The sequence below is a fragment of the Labrus mixtus genome, chromosome 22, assembly GCF_963584025.1.
Source record: "Labrus mixtus chromosome 22, fLabMix1.1, whole genome shotgun sequence".
Lineage (NCBI taxonomy): Eukaryota > Metazoa > Chordata > Actinopteri > Labriformes > Labridae > Labrus > Labrus mixtus.
In genome coordinates this window covers 8,852,529-8,873,308 of record NC_083633.1, presented here as the reverse complement: position 1 = coordinate 8,873,308, position 20,780 = coordinate 8,852,529, and the positions used below count along the sequence as shown (strand labels likewise).

At 47.3% G+C, this 20,780-nt stretch overlaps 1 protein-coding gene across 1 annotated transcript in view; it reads left to right on the top strand.

Moving 5' to 3' along the window:
- The first annotated feature begins 1,785 nt into the window (after positions 1 to 1,785).
- large1 (LARGE xylosyl- and glucuronyltransferase 1) overlaps positions 1,786 to 20,780 on the top strand; it is a 76,275-nt gene continuing 57,280 nt past the window's right edge. Inside the window, exon 1 of the mRNA XM_061029963.1 lies at positions 1,786 to 2,362. The gene's annotated coding sequence lies outside the window, so the exon portion shown is untranslated. The remainder of the gene's footprint in view (positions 2,363 to 20,780) is intronic.

Here is a 20,780-nt window from a genome sequence, read left to right as displayed (position 1 = left end):
ATGTGTAACCACGTTTATAACAGGCGGGAGCACATTAACCTGCAGGGAAGACTGAAGACTGGGGTTATTAGCAATGCTAACGTTAGCCATGCTCGTCAGACCTATTCATGACATCATTTACAGACGGTCAAATTCAACCCACAATGCACTGCTGTTTGGTTCACTTCCCTTGTTTGGGCCGGATCGCGTTCTTGCTTACGGCAAACCGAACTCTGGTGCACTTGGAAGCGGACTGAGACCCCCCTTTTTAAGCGGACCAGAGTTAAGTTCTTCGGTCCACACAACCCAAAACCAAACCAACGACCAAACGACCAAAACAGCTCAGGTCTGAATGCAGCCATGTACCTGTACCTTCCTGTGGTCGTAAAGGTCGGATGTGTATGTTTCTTTATCTGATTTTCTTAAGCCATGATGTGCTAATTGTCTCATTTGTTATTATGCAGCACTTTAGTCAGCTCTTTTAAAAGTGCTCTGTAAATAAAAAAGACTAAAAAGGATTTGATAAACATTCTGATTAAAATGTGTAAATTGGAGTTGATTCATCATCACAAAGAACATTTCTCAGTATGATTTGTGTTTCATCCAAAACGGACCTTTGAAGTTCCTTTCAGAGCTGGAACAGGACGATATAGTTCAGTGACTCAGAGAAGCTCATCGTTGGACCGAGTCAGTCTGAGCAGAGTGAAACATGTGGAGATCTGAGCGAGGATTTCAGTTCAGAGTCCTGAGCGGCTCCCTGCTGGGCGCTTTAGAGACCGACTCTGCAGTTTTAGAGCCGCCGCTGACCCGTCTGATGGGACTGTGAGGTCGTCGCCACACGACCCCGAGCCGGCACAAACACTTTGTCACTGCACAATCCTCTGAACGACTTCATTTCACCTGCTGAGAGGAGGGCTAACCTCGTCAGGACGGAGTCAACGGAGCCACATGATGCAACGTAAAGAGAGGCAGAAACACCATTATTGAGCTGAGCTGAGCCTCATCTCAGTTTGTATTCAGACTTTACTATAAATCTGATCCTTCAATAGAATGACGTGAAGAAGAGAGAGAGTCATAAACAGGCGCTGCTTGATTATTAAATCATTTAAACTGCAGAGATGATTTAAAATGTTATTTCAGACAGAGCCTAACTGTGTGCACGGTGTAGATCACTCCTCGCCTCCCTCCATCAGCTCCACGTCTGTTTGAGAATCACAGACTGTAAATATTAAAGGACGCAGCCTGAGTGACATCACCCGTCTGTTCCTGCAGGGGGGGCGCTGGAGTCCCATCGATGGCGGTCTCCATGCTGGAAATGCTGACTCAGCCTAACTTTCAGTCAACCTAACGACAGACTGAGAGCACATATATTGAAACGCAGTCTAACATGTGATTTATATGATGATTGGTTGCTTCAAGGCAAATAAAGAGAAACACTTGTTTACACCACCGGGGGGGGGGGGGGCAACCAATATGCAAAACCTGTTTGTGTGTCAGGTGATGTTGTACATGCTTACTGCTTACTGCTTACTACTGCATGATAGATAGATAGATAGATACTTTATTGATCCTGAGGGAAATTCAAAACATGTGCACATAATGAATAAACAAAATTAGCTTTTGATAAAGAGGGGGGCAAAAGGGGTCCAAAGCTCGGGCTAAGCCCCTGGCCACGCCGAAATGCTAATCCAGCCCTGTTTCAGGCTGCTGAGGTCCTCAGTCCAGCAGTATGAGTGGTCCAGTCCAGACTCCAGTCCGTGCTTATCCACTCCTGTTTCTCCTCCCGCCCCTCTCTGAAAGCTGCGCTGTGATTGGCTGCTGGCTGCTTGTCAGGAAGAAAGAGCTGCTGTGTTGAGGCCGAAAACTCAGACACAAGCAGGAGCAGTTCGACGCAGGAGTGACTCAGAGTAAGGATATTCTCTCTACATGACACCGGGTCTCCGTTTTTAACGAGCCGGGCTGCCGCGGAGCTGACACCGATCCTCCGCGCTGCTTCCGCCGAGGCCGCCGCGTCCCCCTTCCGCCTGCCTGCCGCCTGAGCCCCGCTGCCCGCTGCTCTCGGTAATCCAGACCCGCTGCTGTTAACGGGACTGACGCTGCTGTGTGGCGACGCAGGAGCCAACCAGTCCCAGATTTAAGTCTCACACAGACCCAGAGGGGACATAACGGATCAGCTGTTGCTGTCGGACCGGTTTAACATCCCGGTGAAGAGCCAACTCCATGAAGAAGTGCGCGGCGGAGCAGCGTCTCGTTCTGCGCAGACACTGCTGTGACTGAGCTGAAGAAGACAGCGTCTCCTCCTGAAGCAGCTCCGCGGGCTTTGACACTCAGGATTTATCTCATGAAGGCGTTTTGAAGCGGCAGTTTGAAGCTCGTGCAGCAGGTGAGTCCAAAGATTGTGAACACCTCACACCGAGCTCTGCTCACCAGCTGCCTCAGACCGTGCTGCCCGAACGCACCGAGGTATTTCTGGCACGACTTGTGTGTTTTCACTTGTTATTCTAACCTTAAAAAGTCCTTGTGCATACATCTCAACGAGGCCTCAATGTGTGTGTGTGTGTGTGTGTGTGTGTGTGTGCATTCAGACTCTATCTTCCAAAAAGAACCGGACAGAAATCGGTGCTTTAATTCCCCCAACAGTAAGTCTCTGCGGGGGGGCTGTGAGGGGGGGGGGATTAACAGACAAGGAGTCCATCAGAGCTCCTCAGAGAGTCCCAGCTGTCACACTCCGTCTGCTTCAACTTTAAAATTAAAGGATCCAAATCTTCCTCCTTGTTGTCTTCTGGTTGAATCTGCTCATTCTTGTCCCTGGTCGGTCCCCGTGGCGCGTGCAGGCGGTTGCGCACGCGGCTGCATCAACAGAGATGTACGCAACACTGGCGCGAGCTCAGCGGCAACAGTTGCACAGAATCAGAGACAGATAGGGAGCACACATCATATGAAATGAGATTACAGTGTAGTGCATATGCATTATTTAACCGAAGCTTTGCAGCTTTAACCGAATTACAAATGAGATCACTGTGACATCATGTTTCTTTAATTAGTTTGATAAGTTACCACATCTAGATTCTGAACACATATTGCTTTTAGTCCAACCAGCTTCGATGCAAAGTTCAGTTAAAAATGAATAAAATCTAAATATCATCTCGCAGATTTTGGCTCTTTATTTTTTTTTTCCTGTGCAAAACTCTGAAACCTGCAAACACAGAGGCTCCTCAGACCGTAAAGAAACATTAACTTCTTCAGTTTGTCAGAAAGAATGTCATCAAACATTTCAGACTGTTTGTTTAATGAAGCATTCAAATGATGAACAGACACAAAGAAACCAGGAGAGGTCTGCTGGAGTTTGATTAGGGTCATTATTAACGTGTTCGTGAAATACATTTCTATTTGTTCAGAAAAGTGAAACGATCTGATGATTTTAAAACCCAAAGATTTTTTTCAGAATAAGAACCTGGTCCAGTTATTGATTTCAAGATCGTTTGAGAATTGTTGCAATCTACGGAAGCCTTGGGAGGACCTGCAGCCGTATGTTTTTATTTTGATGCCTTTTCCCGTGATGTGAGTGAACTTGTGAGCGCTTTCTTAAAATCCTGTGTACTCGAGATAACGTTCGTTTAACCTTTTGATGACGACTTCATTTAAAGACGTTTTCTCAAGATCTCAAGGAATGAACTCGTGACCCGGAAAACGTAACTTTTGCATCTTTATGAGATGCAATTCGCTGACCTGTGAGTTGACATGGAGCCCTCCCCTCTCTCTCTCTCTCTCTCTCTCTCTCTCTCTCTCTCTCTCTCTCCCTCGCTGCAGCATTTGGTGAACAATAACCTGAAGATCTTTTTAAAAAATCTTTATCACCTCTTGATGATTTCTCTCATTAAAACAACAGGTTGGTATTTCAAATGTTACGAGCTCCATTTGGACTTCTTTTAAACGCGGTGCTGCTGTCAGAGGAAAGGCCTCGAAGTGCCAAGTTACCATTCGGAGATAAATCTACGATTCTCCGGTTTTAATGAGCATGAGAGCATCGTTCTGATCCTTTAGTTTCAGCCTCACTCTGGATACCTGCTCTCCATCAGAGAACTGAGGAAGGCAGAGATTAGATAAACCAATGGGACGATGAGAAGCTGCCCTGTATTCATGCTGCGTTGGTCCAGCTCCCCTCAGAGACTCTACATTTAGACACTACCTCATCACGAGTCAATAACCTTTAGAGAATCAGAACACCATCGATATCTCCAACGGTCCCTGAACGCAGCGTGAATCAATGTTATGTCTGTTTGTCTCCATTAATGGGGGGGGGGGGGTCTGACTCTCAGGGGGGGTCGGACAGCAAACATCGTCTCTGCTGCTTCACAGACTCCACGCTCAGGCCTCAGAGGTGCTGCAGCGACAGACACCAGGTGATGACGTCATCACGATGTAATCACTCAGATACTCTGGAAGATAAGCCCCTCCCCCTCCCTCACCCGGAGAGACGCTCGGGGGGGGGTAAAACTGCTGCTTCGTGAGGGACCAAGGTGATGCGTTGTTGTTGGTCGTGTCACATGTAGCTTTTGTTCAGGGTCAGAGGTCGTGTGCCTCAGCTCTCCTCTAGTTCGGATGTTCAGTTTCCTCGCATCAGAAACGTGCAGGACGGTAACAAGTGTTCCAGGTTCGAGTCGAACCTCCGGGTGTTACAAAGGAAACGAGGTTCCAGCTTGAGATATTTTGAGAACAGACAGTAATGATGCTGAGTGACCCTGCGGTGAGTAAAATCACGCCCCTCAACCCGGTCATATTTAGGAGTTTATCGCCTCAGTGGCGTCCATGTTTTCTTGATGACGAGAACTTTGTGGAGACTCATCTCCGACCCATTCAGGAGGTTAAAGGACGTCTTGGTGGAAATGTTCTCCCTCTCCTCTTGCGGCAGATTAGATTATCTTCATTGTCGTTGCACAAAGAGAAACGTGCTGAACAATGCAGATTAACTTCTAATCCGAGGGGCAGCAAAGCTTTAAGGTGCAGAGCAGATGTAAAGAAATAAACGGGTGGAAACAGTCTGCGCATTAACAGCAACGGATTTGAAAAGACGACTTAAAGGTCACCATGTTCATGAGAAAGAGTTGGTATTGATATTTCTAAAATTGCACTCGTGCACACGTTCTCTGCTCGAGCGTGAGCAATAAAAGGTTTATTACGAATCAAATATCCAGCACAGATTTGTCTCGCTGATGAAGTTCAGTGAAATAAATCATCATTTCATCGTCGTGTCTGTGTGAAAACAGACGATGAACACGCGGCAGAAGGCCGCCTGAATCTCCATGAATTCGAAAAAAAACCACTTGAAGGAAACACCTTGTTCACACTCGGCATGCAGACGTTCCACCAATCATATGTGGCATTAGATACGCGGGACGTGCATGAGCCTTTAGCCTGAAGCTATGATCAGGTAATTGGCCGTGTTGCCGCTGCGTGTTTGGCTTGCGGTCGGCTGAGGACGGGAAGAGCAGCGAGGAAAACGTGGTTTGACGGAGCAGCTTGTGGAAAAAGAGCTGGACTCGTGGAATTATTTAAGATTCAGATCATGTGACAAAGAAATGTGTACAGCATGCAGAACAGCAGGAGCGCACAGTAACTGTTACTTGATGCTAATGTTCATACTTTGATATTTGTTCATCTATTGCACGGCCTCCAAAACGTGAAACTCGACCCCGCACGCTGTGAGGAGTTTTAAATCCTCGCCCCAGACGCTGCACGCTGTCCTTCATCCTGCATGCTGCTCCGGCGCGTCGACTCTGCAGAGGAGATGATAAACAGTCATTAAGTGGAGTTAATTCAGAGTGCGTGATAGCGTGTTGGTCCCTGGATTTATTACAGCCAGCTGACGACTCATCGGAGCTTCAGCTCGTGTTACGAACTCGCTGACTGCTGCTTTGATTATGCTATAATGAGAATATGTGTCTTTCTATCAATGCTACGTGTAGTTGAACAGAATCTCAATGTGAACTGAAGAGTGGAGAAGAACATACTGGAGAACAGGAAACATGCAGCAGCAGGTTCATTAGGAGATGGTAGAGGTGGCGTGCAGACAGTCTATGGTCGTGCAGCGATCACAGGGGATAAACATCACCACCCCCTCCCACTCGCTCCAGGTGAATTCTCCTGATTATATCCTGCTGCGTTCTCACATCAGCTCACTCTGACTTTCTGCAGAATAAACACGAGGAGGCTGGAGGAGACACTCCGGGTGAAGAGAGAAACATTCAGCTGTTTGTGTTCACGCGCGCAGTTTGGAGTTTTGTGCAGGTGTGAAAGCAGCAAACTTGTGGCAAATGTGGTGCGAGTCAGAGGTTGATATTGATTCTGATGTTAATAAAGCGAACAAAGTAAGTTTGCCTTCCTGCGGGCTCCGTGTGTTTTCTTTTCAAGTGAAGCTGAAATAAAGACTCAGACAGAGACACGATGTGACTGCAGCAGGAGCTCTGGAGGCAGCGTGCAGACGACACGGGTACAATGAGGACACACACAGCACAGTCTGAAGGAAGCTTCACAGACACACGGCTGTCTCTTCTTCTAATCACTATGAATTATTTCTGAGAATATGCTTTTCATTAGACAATGGGAGTTTAAAGTAGAGTTAATGTGTTGGCAGTATGAATTATGTAAGCGATGGGAGGTTATGTAACAAAAGAATTGACAGAAACTCTCTGATGCTCGGACTGAAATATAACAAGTCAAGAAAATGTTCCTCCGTTCTCCTGCAGTGTAACAGTTAGTCATCAGCATGCCTCCACTTTAAATCACTTTGGACCTCGTCTTCCTTAAAAATGGATTCTTTCATTTGAGTCAACGGAAGACGAGATGATTTAAACACACGAGCAACGGATGAAACAGACAGAAATATGAATCAGTGTTTCTGGGAAGCTCTCATAGGAACTGTGAGCCGAGCTGCGTAATAACTTAAGATCAACTTGTTTTGTTTTTTTAAAGTCAGGATTCCAAACACACTCAAGATTATTTTTAAGTCTTAAAGGAGCAGTATGTAACTCTGACACCTAGTGGTTAAAATGGGTACTGCAGTCCAAATTCTAAACATTGTAGAGAGCTGTCTCCCCGCCCCCTCCTCTCTAGAGTCGATGCTCACGCAGGTTGCCATGTGGTGGACACTGAAGCTTCAGTGTTTATCCAGCTCTGCATCAGTCTGTAAACCTTTCTGTGTTCTAACCTCTCTCCATTTTTCAAAAAGCATCTCCAACATTGATCCTAGTTTGAGCACGTTTCTGCTCGTGGAGCTTATTAGAAACATGCAGAGGCTTTTTATGTCGGGTACAATCACTTCTATCTGAACCACTTCTCTTGCCCGCTTCCATCGCTGCAACACCTGTTGGTTTGACCTGATAACTGCTCTCATATCTGACAAACCGAGGGGCGTCCAAAACGGCCGTGTGGGGGTCGCCTTAAAACCGCCTACCTTCTCTGGTCCAAACAAATCCAGAGCATTCAGGACCAGAATCTAAAGTTAGAAGGAGGACATACTGGCTGCTGCATTGTTGTCAGAGAAGCCAGCACTTCAACATAGCATGTTTCCTTAATGTCTGATCATATAGTGAGGTCACTTTATTATTTCACTCACTACACATCTCACTGATTGGACCTTTAACTGATTTCTAAAACGTGAAGGCAGTTTGAACTCATCGTTTAAGATTAGTAAGACAGTAAACCGTGAAGCTGTAACGGCGTGATGTTGTTCAGACTTGATGTTAGCATTTTGAGATGGCGTGTTGGCGTGCAGCGCTGCAGCGTCTCCAGATGTGCATCAGCAGGAGGTGACTCTTCGCCGCCCTGGAGAGAATTGGCTGAAATAACCTCTGACATTCAGACTGAATGGAGCCGACCTTTCCTTTCTCTCCTCACTGTGCAGTGGGCGGCCGAGTGGGAGGAATTCAGCGCTAGCTCTCTGCAGACTTCTTGTGCCTTTTCAGTGCTGAACACGGAGAGGCTGAGCCGATTCAGTCGTGGCTGAAGGTCAGCGTTTCTTCTTCTCTTCACCCTCGGTGATCTGGAGTGAATGTTTCTCTGCAGCGTCCGCTCTGTGCATCACAACGCAGACGTCTGCTGCGGCTGTCAGTGACCACACCGCTGCTAAATTACAGTTTAGATTTCTTGTCTGCGGGACGGAGACGTACTGAGGAGTGATGAAGCTCCAACTCCGTCCAGACAGAAACTCAGCTTTCACAGAACAACAGGTTTTATTTACTTTTTGATGGCTTTATTTCGAGACGGGACAGAGACAGAAATCAGAGAGAGACAGAGGGGGGGAATGACATGCGGGAAAAGAGCCACAGGTCGGATTTGAACCACCTGGAGGAGCACAGCTTCTGTACATGGCTACAGGCGCCCCTTACACACATCCATTCTTCTAAAAATGAAACTAATGAATCTAATAAACCTGCTCCCCCCCCCCTTTTTTTAAACAAACAATAAATAACCTAAAGAATAATTGTGATTTCAGAAGTGGATGAGAAGTCATTTTTAAAGTCTGAGCAGCAGAACGGTGCAGAATATTTCCATCAGTGATGCCGGAGGAGGAGGAGGAGGCGTGAAAGAATAACAAGAAAATATCTGTATTCATGACCTCCGCCCACAGACTGCAGCGTGGAGCTGAAGAGCAGCCGCTCCACACTCGACTCCTCCGGCAGTCTTCAGGATGAACCGATAAAATCACCTTTTTAATGTGATAAATACAGAGCGGCTCTTCTGGAGCGTCGTCCCAAACCAAGTGTCCCTCGGAAGCAAGACGGATGAAAAATAACTTCACTCTCGCTGCGCTCTCTGTTGCTCCTCATCACCACCGTGTAAAAACAGTCCATGTTCCGATGGCGTGGTTAATAAATAACGGGATTGATCCGGTCATGTTCACTCAAACTCGTTGGTAACTGATGCAACATTTTCAGACAAGGCCAGGGGTTACCATGGTAACAACTGTATATAAAGTCAGAATCTTTATCTTTTGTGTCCGTCTGATATTTGTTCTTCTCTGACCTCCTTTAAAAAAATGGCGTTGCAGCTGTTGGAAAGCGGTCTGTGAGAAATGTGAAGTTATTTGGAAGCGTGATCTTCAGGAAGCTGTGCACAAGTAGAAACAAAACCACGGGTCACTCATGAGCACCTGTTCACTGTGTGCGTGCGTGCGTGCGTGCGTGTGTGTGTGTGTGTGTGTGTGTAAGCCGGCTGCTCGCTCAGCTCACTTTTTGATCACCGTGGACAGCTGCAGAGGAGGCGGAGCCAGCGTCTGCTTTAAGAGAAGCAAGGTTCACTGCATGTGTAGAGAAACAGAACGCATGCACGTTTGCTCTGCTCTTCTTTTTTTGGCCAGTAGTTTGTGCTGACGCAGGACTCGGAGGTTTTTATCTGGAGACTGGAGAATTAGCTACAGTGACAGCGAACGGCGGCGTAGTGTGCAGCGCTTACAGGCCTGTGTAGAAACTGGCATAAAATAGAAAAGGCGAGAAACTGTTTGGCCAAAGAAAAATTGATGTCTTCCTCGTTATCAGTATTCCGCAGACATGGCAGATCAGTCAAATATTCTCTTTAAATGTCGGTGGACCACCAGGTGGTGGAGTTTTGTCTGCCGGGTCGAGCTGATGAAGACAGGCGGTTTAATGGCGGTAAACGGTGACGGATGTGATCGAGAGTACGACAGTTTGAATGCTAAGTGTTTGTGAGAGCCGTCGGGCAGACAGACACACCTGGAGCAGAGACTGAACTTGATGATAGAGAGGAAACGGGATGATTAGGAAACTTCTCTCTCTGAAAACATGTGCATCACATGAAATTAAACGTTAAAGTCTTTACAACTAATCAGTCATTGTTTAACAATCACCATCAGAGCTGTGCACACCATATACATCAGCATGTTTAAAACAGAGTCAGTTTAATTAGTTCTATTGGCATCATTTAGTGTCTAATATCTGGACAGATTAAAGATGGAGTCAGCAGCTTGTTCCTTCAAAATAAAATACAGACTTCTCCTAAAGTGAAGCTGCTCCGTCGTCCCTTCTGGGCCTCCGTACATGTGTGGTGGTGACTGTGTCTACAGAGACTCTGTCCTCTGACTGGATTTTACTGTTCTGCTTTGTTCTGGGACGTTTCTGGGTGGAGCTGGTGTGTTTCCTCCAGCCAATGAGAGCGCAGCAGGCGAGTTTAGGAGTGGATACAATTCAGCGATTGGACGCCGTTCAAACCGGTGAATATGACGGACGTGGACGAGAAAATATAATCACAGTGAGGAGAAACACCAAGCGGATAAAGCTCGTTCTAAAACGAGGGTGAACCTTGTGTTGTCTTTTACCCGTGGACGTGGAGTTGGTCTGCTTCCTGTTGGACAGGCAGGTGACGAACACCGGCGGGTTAGCTTGTGCTAGCGTGCGTTAGCTTGCAGTGTCGGTACAAGCAGTAAACGCACACACTACGTCCTGCAGGGGGCGTGAACTTCATTTTAGGACCCCTGTTTATCTCTTGATCGTTTGAAAGTCCTGATGCAGTAATGAGCTCCGAGTCGGACTCTCCAAACTGAAATATTTCAGTTGATTTAGTGAACACAGAAATAACGACCGAGCTGCTCGCTCTCTGATTGTCCCTCTGATTGGTTCTTCATTATTTCTCATTGATCGACTTTGATTCATTTTTTATTCTGTAAACATTCATTTGAGCTGCTCCCACTTTCTGTGTACAGCTGTAATCAGATGTTAGATAAAGTCATGTCACACACACACACTTTATCAGCTGCTTGTATCAGAGCTGCTCTGCTGGTCGTTCCTCCGTGTAGCTGTCAGTAGTTATTATCTGTGAATCAGAGCTTGATGAAGCAACATGACGCTCCTCCTCGTCCGCTCAGGTGTCTCCTCAGATCCTCACCTGCTCTGCTATTGTGTGTGTGTTACTGATTGGTGCCGAAGAGGCTCCATATTAACCCAGCATGACGTCGAACGATAAACTCTCCGTCCAGCTGACGCGCGGCTGCAGGCCTCCTGAGCTGACTGCAGGTTTCTGATCGGCTCGTTCCACTTTTTAAGTTTCCATTTTGCCTCGGTGTCGCTCTCACAGCGGTCTCTTTCTCCTCTCTTAGCTCTCACAATCGGTTTGTTCAGATGTTGTGTCCGTGAAGGGCTGACATGCAGCTCTCTGCAGGCCGACTCCCTGAAGACATGAGGCTACACACACTCCCTGATGATGTGGGAATATCCCAGCGGTGGACAGACCGACCCATGAGAACTGAAGATCAGGGGGCTGAATGGAAACTTGACAACATGTGTCTACTGTCAAAGACGGAGATGTGCATGGTTTTTTTTTAAACATGCGTATAAAGCTTTCTCTCTGTCATTCTAGAACTTGTTGAATTTCCTTTAGCTTTGCTTCTGTAAACACCTTATTGACACCGGTTGAAAAGGAGGAGAACATGTGCTTCATGCAGAGAAGAAGAGAATAACTTCTGATGTCAGAGGACGCGTCACGCTGTGAGCTCCACAGACGGAGACCTGTGTGTTCGCTGTGGTTGTTCTGGGCTGAGATGCAGAAGTCTTCAAACGTGAGCGTGTTTGATTTCTCCTCGGAGGTGTTGATTCAGCAGCTCCTGTGGCTCCGCTCTGCTCTGATGCTGGACGATGATTGGATGTTTGATTAAACTCTATCCCCGTGTGAGGAGAGAGGAGGACACGGCAGAGCATTAGGAGGGTGATCATGAGGCTTTTCTTAGAACAAAGGTTGTTGGGCTTGTTGTCTTTTATTTGCTCTTTATGTTTGAATAAAACCTCCGAGCTGCAGAACGTCTCCAGGGAGCAGAAAGACACACACGAGGTGTTTGCTGTGATAAAGAAGTTTGTTGAGGAAGGAGGAGGAAGGAGGAGGAAGGAGGAGGAGGAGGAGGAGGAGGGAGGAGGGAAGAGGAAGGAGGAAGAAGGAAGGAAGGAGGAGGGAGGAGGAAGAAGGAAGGGAGGAGGAGGGAGGAGGAAGCAAGGAAGGAGGATGTGGAAGGAGGGAGAGGAAGGAGGTGGGAGGAGGAAGAAGGAAGGAAGGAGGAGGAGGAAGGAAGGAGGAGGGAGGAGGGAGAAGGAAGGAAGGAAGGAGGAGGAAGAGGAGGAGGAGGAAGAAGAAGGAAGGAGGAGGAGGAAGAAGAGGGAGGAGGAAGAAGGAAGGAGGAGGAAGGAAGGAGGAGGAGGAAGGAAGAGGAAGAAGGAGGGAGGAGGAAGAAGGAAGGAAGAGGAGGAGGAAGAAGGAAGGAGGAAGAAGAGGAGGAGGAAGAAGAAGGAAGGAGGAGGAGGAGGAAGAAGAAGAAGGAGGAGGGAGAAGGAAGGAGGAGGAGGAGGAAGGAAGGAGGAAGAGGAAGGAGGAGGAGGAAGGAAGGAGGAAGAGGAAGGAGGAGGAGGAAGGGAAGGAGGAAGAAGAAGGAAGGAGGAGGAGGAGGAGCTTTTGGATCAGAACATTAAAATGACAGATATCTTACCATTTGAAACACATGGTATCAAAGTATGCACGAACATTTCTGCTTTGTGCAGAAGGTTGTGGCTGACCCGAGGCTGCAGCACCAACATGACAGATGTTGTGGTTTCTCGTCTTTCTTGTTACTGTGGCTCTGCAGGGACGCTAAAGTTCCCCGGTCCAGACTGAGATAAATGAACAGCCGCCACTTTACAGCCTCTCAGAGGTGCTTACGTTGCTCTTAACTCGTGCATTGTGTCTTCATTTGAGGTCTGCTGTACTTACATTTTGCTATTTTTATTTCATAAGTGCAGAAAACTACAATTATAAGAAAGCGCAGAGCTTAATGCGTCCCAGGTGGCGCACGCACGGCACATAAGAAGCTGTTTAATGGATGCGGGACACGTCTCATTTATAATCTGGAGTCCACCCAGTCTGAGACCGAGACGAGGCCGAGACCTTCAAAAAGTGGTCTCGAGACCAAGACCCATTTGGAGTACTCCAACACTGCGCTGCAGGATCATCCTCCAGCGAGAATCTCAACAGGTGAAAGATCTGACTTTTTCAGATTTGTGTGTTTCCTGACCTCATCGTGTTGCACGAGGCTAACACCAGTTATGAAACCCCAGAGGACCGCTCCACATGGTTCTCCCTGAAAGCATGCTCCCATCGTCCTCCCTGCTCTGCACTCTGTAGAAACTACGTCCTGTGACCATCAGATCCCAAACAGAAGCTGGAGGAGAGCTTTCAGGGAATCAGCCCGAGCTCTTCCTTCAGAGTCATGTGAGACAATTAGGGAGTGAGAACGTCTGACAGCACAAACAGTGTTTCATGTGTTTAGTCAGTTTGTCGCTCAGATTAAAATCCAGACGGCCCGGGATGGACCAGGATCTCTCGTCGTCTTGATTTGGTTTCTAATTAGCAGCTCCATCCTGTGTTAGCGTGTCACTCTCCTCTCTGACAGTCCTCAGCTTCCACAGGGAACACACTGATGACACCATTTCTGTTTTTAGTCCCTGCCCTACTTTCCTCTCCGTGCTGCCTGTGTGTGTGTGTGTGTTTGTGTGTGTTTGTGTGTGCTGCGTGTGTGTGTGTGTGTGTGTGTTTGTGTGTGTGTGTGTGTGTGTTTGGAGGTGGTTGGGGGAGCAGCACAAGGGCACTGCCACATCCAGAACATGACTCAGGGAGGAGTTTAATCTTATTTTGCACAAACCCAAGGATCCAGAGTAGTTCAAAGAATCGTATTTTTGCTGCAGGTCGGCCTCCACATTCAGCCTGCGGTCACTGAAGAGTTACTTAAAGGGTCATTCTGGTATGTTGCGTCCTTGACCCCCTTCATACCCGTGTGCCGTATCATACCGCATCCCGCCGCAGGTAAACAGGCTGTGATGTCTACAACATAATCGTTGATGGATCAGAGTGTTTCCTCTACAAGTTGTTGTCTTTGTCACTAACAGGCTCAGATGTCAAAACACTGCAGACTCACTGCACTCGTGTTCACCGCGTTCGTCTCTGCATGTGGTTTTTTCTCAATCGCTCCCTGCTCAGGAGTCTCTACACTGCAGGTTTTATTTTGAAATTGACCGGATGCTCCGTGCGTTTTCTTCGACTTCCTGTCTGGGCCGATCTGCTCTGTTCTACTCGACGCGTGCTTGCAGCGGGTTTAGACTCGGTGGGTATTTGGAGCAGAGTGGCGCTGCTGGCACGCTTTGGAGACGGACTGCAGCGCAGTAGAAAAGCGACCATGCACTCAAGAGGTCGCTATCGGAGTGCGCTGCGCAGACAGCATGCGGTGCACACCTATCCTGTAGAGTCTTCCCATAGGTGTGTGACAACATTACAGAGAGGATCCTGACAGAGATGGAAGATGATTTTTGTAAACACAAACAGCTGTTACATCACTTTACAAACACAGCAGACTACATCCAGAAAAGATTTCACCTCCAGGAGCTGCTGCCTCCATTAGTTGGTTTTATTGTGCATCACTGAAATACTGCAAAAACACAAACGGAATAACAAACTGAAGCTGTATCTGTCAGAAGGAAAAGCAATGACATTAAATCGCTTTTAAAGTACCGGACTCGGTTAACAAAAGCAAAAGGTCATTTCACCTCCAAACCTGTGAGTCTACTCTCGCCTGAAGTCATTACTTCATAAGTGTGACATCATCACAGAAAGGATCTTTACAGGGACAGACCTTTACGTTTTGAACCACAAACGGCTGTGTCATCACTCTCTGCAAGCACAGCAGACTACATTCAGAGAGGAAAAACAGGAATTGAACCTCACAGAGCGTTAAAGTCGCTGCCCCTCTGCTGCATTAGTCACAGACAGTTCTGATCAAGAAAACAGAAGTCACAGGATGACACAAAGTCACAAAGCGAGGCCGCGACAGATCGGCAGCTCCCGAGCTGTCGGAGTTTAAGCGACTGGTTCTCAACATCTTCAACAAAAGTTCTCTCTCTGCAGGGATCCTTTCTGTGATGTTGTCCCACAACCTGAGCCTGTCAGGGACAAAAAAACATCAGCTTTGAGTGGATGTAATGTTGATGGTTTGCAGGACGAGCGGCAGACACATCAACCTGTTTCACTGCTGCAGGCTGAAGTCGAACTTTTCCCAAACTGTTAGCTTCTCCGAGTCACTCAGACCCAAAGTAAAAGTCTTTCAAGACGCAGAGCAACAATCTGAAAGTGTTGCAGCACCAACTTTCCCTCTTCTTCTAGTTCTGACAACAACAAAGAACTTTGAACCGGAGAGCAACGAGGAGGGAAATAAATCAGCATGAAAACGACTGTTTCAGTCTCCCATGCTTTTCTTTTTCTTTCTGTTGTTTTTTTCTGCTTCGCCTCCAGCTCCGACTCGGCCATGATTAATTGCTTCATCTGTGTCCCTCTAAACTTAACAGCAGTTTATCTCGGCGCCGCTGTATGAACGTATAGAGCTGCTGTTTATAAAAAAGTGGAGCCGGGGAGATTTCTGCCGCAGAGCGATAACCAAAGCCCTGAACTCAGGGAGCTGCTGGTCACGGCTGTGACGAGGCTTCAGCATGTCCAGAGATTTAAGGTGGACGCCGAGGAAACACGGAGTCCTGAGTGGTCAGAAAAAAGGATTGGAGACGGCCACAAAGCTGGAGATGAAAATTGAAGAGGAGAGCTCTTCAGAGTGACCTCTTGTGTCAGCTTTGAAACTTTTGATGGAACAGTGCCATGCAGACACGACTTCTTCTTCAACAAGTTCTTGTCTGTCGTTACTTTCTTCAATTTCTCATCTCCTCCTCCTCCTCCTCCTTCCTTAACTCCTTTTTCTCCTTCTTCTTTTTCTTGAGTGTAAGTGGAAGAACGTCACAGTGGAGCCTTTTTCGAGTTAATGTTTTAGTGTTGTAATGTTTCTTCTGGGTGGTTTTAGCGGCCAGGTGTTGTGTGGCCGCTCGGCGTCTTGAGACGGGCATGATGGAGGGCATGGTCACATGACTTTGATGCAGGAGACAAAAGTAACCATCTCGTCCGTTTTGGAGACTTTTTGCACGATGGTGTCGACTCTCTTTTTGCCAATTCCTTTAAATTGGTTGTGATTTACGCCCAGTTTCACTCGATCCCTTGAATAAACTGTACTCTAACCGTCTTGGAAATACTGACGGGAAGGATGGCCAACATTTTAAAAATGAGACGCGTGTTCCAACAGTCCTAAATGACCCCCTAATTCCTGGGTAAACCGTGGTGGGTGGAGCACTAATCCCACATTTGGCTTCCTGTGAAATAAAAGCAGTAATCAGAATGACTTAAGGTGTCTTTGTATTGGGTTTTAGGGAATGTGAAACCTTAATACAGCTCTGAGGAAGCCCTCCTCAGCCCGGTAAGCTGATTTAAATGAGAAGCAGCTGGTGCCTGTAGCGTTCTCCACCTTACCGCTGAGGATATTCACCTCTAAATGTCTTTATCTGCCTCTAAAGCACCAATGACATACATACTGTAGAGCCTCCTCTGCCTCTCAGTGCACACATCCCTCCATTACTCCAACAGAATACTGATGAGTGCACAGTGAAGGTAACATGGTGAAGCTAAAGGCAGGTCCTCCCTGCACAATCGATGTATGTTTGTCCTCTGTGTAGATAAGACAGGAGCCGTTTAGTGCAGAGTACGGTCTGTACTCCTGTCAGGATGATGTGGATTGTTTTGACCCGCGGCCACTCTTAATTATCATGTCGAGAGAGAGAGTCTCTCCTCTCTGCTGGCCTCCGCAGAACAGAGGCCGCTCTTCATCTTCCTACTCCAGCCCCACTGCATGACTGTAATACAGAATGCTCGCTCGGTCTCGCTCACTGTGTTTTTATCACTTTGTGTTTTATTCGGCTGTGAACGCTGAAGGAAAAGGTGGCACCGTGTCTGCTTCTCTGGCGTTCAGATGTGTAGATGGAGCCGATGGTGGAGGGGAGCGCGCTCTGCCTCCGGGGTCAACACTTCAAAGGGGAGTTATAAATTCAAGCAGAGAGCCGTGGCCTCCGCTCAAAGGTGCTGACTTTCATCCCAAACACTTCACTTTGGATTGCACGCTGCCTCGGTTCATGCTGAAGGTCATGGTCCCTTGAAGCTGACAGAATCACATCATCTGCATAAAGCTGAAACCTTTGAAAAGTTACCCACTTATACGGTGTGTAACCCTTTTTATTTGACCCACTTTTGACCCTCCTGCAGCACAGCAGGGAAGTCAGGTGATGTAGTAGAAAGAGGGATGTATTCTGCTTGGGAGATGTAGTGTGGGGAGATGGATAGCTTATTTATGCCGGCCTTTAAGGACACTGGGGGTCGTCCATTTAATTCTCATATCCACACACACAGCGGTGTGTACCATCCGCTCATTTTCCTGCATGTGCCAACACAACCTGTTTTAAATAGTTTCACTCACAATATTCCCCATGGTGTCTCCCCATGGTGTCTCACGTTGGTTTATCCCCCTTGTGTCTCCTCTTGGTGTCGTCCCTGTGGTGTCTTGTGTTGGTTTCTCCCCTAGTGTCTCCCCTGGTTTCTACCAATGGTTTCTCCACCCAGTGTCTCTCCCTGGTGACTCCCCTGGTTTCTACCAATGGTTTCTACTCCCAGTGTCTCCCCCTGGTGTCTCCCCTTGGTACTGCTGCTATGAGCGACAGCCGGCCTCAGTCATGAGTGATACAGTCTTTACAGAAAAGGATCTCTGCCTGTTGTTGTGATCTCATATTGGCCTACTAAGTCTACACCCTGACCATGAGAGGACCAACCTTTCTTCTGGTCTGTCCCAAAGACTATAAGGCCATTATGGTACCTTGAAGCAGGTGCTACTTGTTGTGCTGTGGGAGTCGCCTTTGTCCAAGTTGTCATGACAAGTGTAATTTATCGACCTGCATGTGGAAAAAATTAAATTGGCAATTCTCAGAATGGCGTGCAAAACAATGCACTTTGGTAAGAGAAGAGGAGTTCGGGGTTAAATGGAGAATCTTCTCGTATGTGGTTCTAAACATCTTTAAGAGATTTTTGTTTTGGCCTCTAAAAGTTGAAGTCAGTACTGGAGGAAACTTTCAAACACGCTTTTTCGTTTGCATCAGCAACGTGAGCAGAAGTCTGACTTGAAATGAGACACATCGATTTTATTCTGAAGTCTTCACACAGCACCTGTCCAGATGTTTTAGATTACAGATTAAGACACGCTCCAGCCCTGATCAGAGCTCATCAGTCTGAAGCGTCTCTATCGGACGTCGACGGGACCCGATCCCCCCCGCAGAGTCTCCACGTTAGCGGCATCAGAGTCAGAGCAGCAGGGGGGTAATGGAAACTTCAGGTTGGACCGTCCTGGGTATCTTTGAGATCTGGATGATGGTTTGCACAGCGGTCGATCTGACACGAAGTTTGATGGAATAGAAGTGATATTTAAAGAACAGGGCGCAGAGTCTGAAGGCTTCTGAAGGAAGACGAGCGGGGAGATCATTGGTCACACTTTGGAGGTACGAACCTTTTTATCTCGTCGTCTTCCAGCTCTGCCTCTGATTGGCTGACCCATGAGCAGGTTGACTCATTGAGATCACAATCAGCTGTGTCATGAACGTGTTAGTGCCTTAACATCGCTTGTCTTGCTGATGACTCGACAGCGCCCGAAGAAGATCTGAGAGATCAAAACGTTAGCTGTGAGCTTTTCGAACCGTGAGAGGATCCTTTTTTAATTCCTAACTGTCGTCTTGTCTGTGATTGGCTGTCCTTGACATTGCATGCCCTGCAGAGTAAACAACGCGACGTGGCTGAAGATGTGTGAATGTGTCAGCTAACCGAGTCGTTGGAGAGTCAGCGTAGGAACTATTTCTTTGGAAGAAAGTAGTCCCAATGGAAAGCTGTGTGTGCACTGTGGATCACTCTAAGAATATTCAATTTGCCTCCAGAGTCCTGCCGTTTGCAGAAATCAGCGGAAGGTATTTCAAACCTTAACGGCACAAATCGAGTGGTGAGAGGAAATATATCTTTGGTAATTTAGTTAAATGGAATACTGAATATGCTTGTACTCTGTGTGTTCCCATGAATGATGTATCAATGGGCTCTCAGGTTGGTGTAAGTGCAGCAAACAGCAGGTGCTTTCACACAGTTTGGATTAAATTGACCCGGAGTCGGACTGAAAATTGAATTGTGTTCCGCGCTCGCTACCTTTGGCCGTTTCACGTCTCTGTTTGAGCCGCTTCCATTTCATCTGCAGACTCTGTTTTCATATTACAAATCTGTCCGATCCATTTATATCTCCAACACCACCATCCAGCGTCTTTAAATATCTGCAGCTCCAGCGCAGCGGCGTCCTTCACAGCGAACTGTTCAATCAGACTCTCAGCGTGTTCCCCCATCGCCTCTTTCCACCAATAAAGCCCTGCTCCCATAATCATCGCTCATCACTTTTAGTGTCAACATACAGCTATTTACTATTGAGCTGTGGATATAAAATTCTATTTTCTATTAACTTAGCGTGGAGCCGAGAGGGAAGTCTCTCCATCGACATCTTCAGCCTCGGCTGTAAATTCGAGGGCAGGAAAAGGATATCACATAACTTTTGTGAGTGCGGAGATTAGAGGAGACTGGATGTGATTCTTAGCTCACATCCTCCTCTCAGGGTCTCAGAGTGTGTGAGTGTTAGGGAGGATTGGGGATTTTATGGTGCCGCTGCAGCTTTCCTCACAAGAGGGCCTCGTGTTGTTTCCTCATGTCTGTGAGTTTCTCTTGAAGAACATGACTAGAGGCAGAGGCACAGGCAGAGAAAGATCCTCTAAACCCTCTTAAATGTGGGAAACAGCATCATCCAAGTGAAGGAACATGTCATTTTCCTCTTAGTTCTGCAGCTCCTTCTCTTCCTCCACCTTCCTGTCATCTCCTGGTCTCTGTAGGTCCGACACTTCCCGGCCCTGTTGGACTCCTCGGCTTGTTTCTTGGCCTCTGCGGTCTTTTTCTTTGTCAGCTCTCCTCACCTCCTCCTCACCTCAGAGAAACTCTTACTGCTCGCCTTCCTTGGCACTCACACCTCTTTGTCTCTCAGTCGTTTTTTTTTTGGCAGCTGTGGGCTTCTTCTGAAGAATGCAATGTAGACTTTGAACAGATGGTCAGGCTTCTAAGGTCACAAAGACCGTCTATTAGCTGTCCTCTCAAATGAATTTACATTTTCATCAAATCTATTCTGTCTTGTTGTTTTGTGTAACCCCGCCTCCTGCCCAATGAGAGCTGGGATCAGCTCCAGTCATGAGTCTGGGGGTTTAGATAATGGATGTATGGATGGATGGACACACAGTTTTGTAAGGCACTCACTTTTCTATTCGGTTTAAAAAAGGGGATTTGATATTAACGTGTTTGGACCTCAGTCTCTTTGACGGCTCATTTTCTGCTTCTTTGTGCCGCTGTCAGACTCTGATGTAAAGTTGTGACGCCCGCTGTTCCCCTGTAACATCTCATCAATGAGCCTCACAGCTGATCACAGAGTCCCAAAACGTCCCTGACCCTTTTCTCTTTTTCTTTTTTTTTTTTACTGCATCATCCTTCTTCCCGTCCCCGCTCCTCTGAATGTGCTCACTCAGAGCGCTGACGCCTCACTAGAATATGCTAATAAATCTCCTCCGAGGAGCATTTGCAATGTAAATCACAGAATCCAGTGGAGAGCTAATATCACAGAGGGGTCAGAAGCTAAGGAGCCGCTCAAATGATTCATAGTCCTCCTATCAAAGCAGCACTTGTCCTACTTGAGACTTTAATCTCCTTCAGCCTTGTTTAACCCCGGCTCGCTCTTCACCCGGCCCGACCATGAGACCCCGGAGATCCAAAGAGAGAGACAGAGAGAGAGAGAGAGAGACAGA